Source organism: Grammomys surdaster, unplaced genomic scaffold (genome assembly GCF_004785775.1).
Source record: "Grammomys surdaster isolate TR1022 unplaced genomic scaffold, NIH_TR_1.0 126121, whole genome shotgun sequence".
NCBI lineage: Eukaryota > Metazoa > Chordata > Mammalia > Rodentia > Muridae > Grammomys > Grammomys surdaster.
Window position 1 is genome coordinate 7,588,085 of NW_021620929.1, and position 2,784 is coordinate 7,590,868.

Consider the following 2,784-nt stretch of genomic DNA (forward strand, 5'->3'; position numbering starts at 1 on the left):
TGACTTGTGAACCAAGTCACAATTATAGTATGTAGGATTCGATCTTTACACAGATGTAAACGCCGTGAAGTCAGGTTAACACTGGAAATTGACCACATTTCCCAAAAGATATGACAGGTACATCAAGAATACTGTAAATCTTGATTAAGTAAAAGAGCCCTGGAATAGTACAGTCTTATAAAATGAAGTTTCTATTTATTAGGCATCATGTTTTTCTTTTTCTTTCCTCCTACATGTGGGTTGAAATATTTCTTAAAAGCAATAGACCATGTATACCTTGTAAAATACATTGTAGAAAAACTAATTTATATTTCCCATGATTCATGAATGGCCTCAGGGCTAAAATTGGTTTACCAGAGATCAGAATTAATCTTGACTGATCCTAGTCACTCTATGGAAAACATTTTTATTCACTTCTGGTATAATTCTTTTGTGGTTGCTATTGTTATTGTATTAATTTTTTTATCCTTCTGCAGCTTGAGAAGAGAAACAAAACAATGCTGATTAATTGAGTTTTTCTGTTAATCAGTAGTTCACTCGACTTAGAATCTCAGTGGGTTTTCTGAAGAGATTCACAAGGAAATCTTGTCGGGTGTGATATAACTTAATAAGCATGCTGCCGAGAGTTTCATAAAGAGTAGTATTCCGTAGGGAATTGCTTAAAATGCTGCCTACTTTAAGTGGTACTCAGTCTTTCACGGATTACAGTGCTGCCTAGGTGTGATAAGCAAACTTCAACTGAAGGCAGGATTGGAGGACCAGTGGTAAACCTGCTATATCCTGGAAACGAGGCTTCACAAAGGGAGGGAAGCATCCTCAACAGTCTGTGGTATGTTCTTGGTCTGTAATTTAAGGTTCCTTGCATTGCTAATCCACAGAATGATATACCTACAGTGGCTGATGATTTATTTGTGCTTCTACCTTTTATATATCTAAATATTTAGGCATTCCAGGAAAAAGAGACTTACATTTATCTTCCTAAGCACTGCGTTATTTCCATTGCCTATTGTATATGAGAAACATCACTTTATTTTTATTTATTTAACTTATTATTATTTAATATCACCTATTGGAAAGGATCAGAATAAAATTAAACAATATTGGAATGAAGGAAAGAAATGTTTCACGTGCATAAAATGAGAGGCAGGCAGAGATTTTGAACTAATAAAAGTATTTTCAGGGTATTTGCTAAAGGTGACTTTAGCAGATTTATGAAGCTCAACCATTGTGTTTATATGTAGGGAAGATACTTTTAAAATCAGATCGATTTAGAAATGAATTATTAAACCATAAGTTATTGGATTCCAAACTCTAGCATCATGTACTATGTTTATAGAAAGAGCAAAACCTCAACAGGATGGGGGTGTTGGGGGAGATACTTCCCAGCCTGAATATATTTGTGACATTGCCAGAAAATGAGGGGTCAGAAAAAAATCAAACAATTAATCTAAATAATAGTGTAAAGTGCAGCATCATGCAAATGGAAGAGGGATTTTTTTTTTCCTTTGTGCTTAAATGTGACTCTCACAGGCACAGGCAAGAGGTGATTCACCATGCTGGAACATTACTGTATTTACATGTTCAAACCATTAAAATTAATGAGGAGTGCCTGTTTACTGCTAGCCAAGATCCAAAGGGCCCCAAATGTTCAGAATTCATAAGGAACAGCTACTTTTACAGAATAAACAAAACACAACAACAGAAATGAATGACTTTCAAATCTTATTAAATCTCAGTAGAGAAATATTAATGCCCTTACATGGCGAGCAAAAATCTTAAAATGTCAAAAAGCTTTTAATTAATTTTTTTCCAATGACATCTTTTTAGAAATAAAATTTATACCTTTTCCTACATTTTCCTTCTGTTTATTAAAAATAAATTCTTTTCTCATATTTTTTCTCATATCCTGATTATGGTTTCCCCTCCCTCTCTTGTTTCAAATTCTTCCCTACCTTCCCTCCAATCTGGATCCATTCCCTGTCTCTCATTAGAGAATAACAAGCTTACACATTATAATATAACAAAATAAAATATATAATTAAACAAAAATTATCACTACAAAGTTTGATAGTACAAATTAACCAAAGGAGAATAGCTCAAGAGAAAGCAAATATATCAGAGACAACTTGGCTCACATAATCAGGAATCCTGTAAAAACATCAAATTGGAAGCCATTATATTAAATGCTCAGAACATGTTGCAGATGTGTGCAGGCACGGTGCTTGCTGCTTCAATCTCTCTGAGTTCATGTTAGCTTTGCTCACTCATGTTGACGTAGAGGACTTTATTTTCTTGATGTTCTCCATACCCTCTGACTCTTAGGACTCATTTGCCTCCTTTTTGTTACTGCTTGTGCTCTGAGGTGAGGGATTTGATGGAGACATCTCATTTAAGGATGAATACTCCAAGATTTTTTGCTCTTCGTATAAGGACTGCTGTGGGTCCCTGTATCTATTCCCATCTGCTGCAGGAGGAAGCTTCTACTATGATGATTCAACAAGGCTACATTGACTAACCCTTTTCTATATATTTTCTAATAATTTTTAATAGTATATCGTAGTATTAAAAATCCTCCCATGTTTAGTTTTGGTGGAGAGAGTTACTTATTATTAAAGTCTCTGTCTTCTTTTTAAAGATTCATGCAGTAATTTTATCATGATTGACTAGCCAAGTATAATTTCCCTTACAATATTTGAGGATGATTTATGTACTAATATCTGTAGAAAACAATATGCTACACCTGTAGCTAATTGCACAAAGTCACTTCTACACAGAAATTAGTCT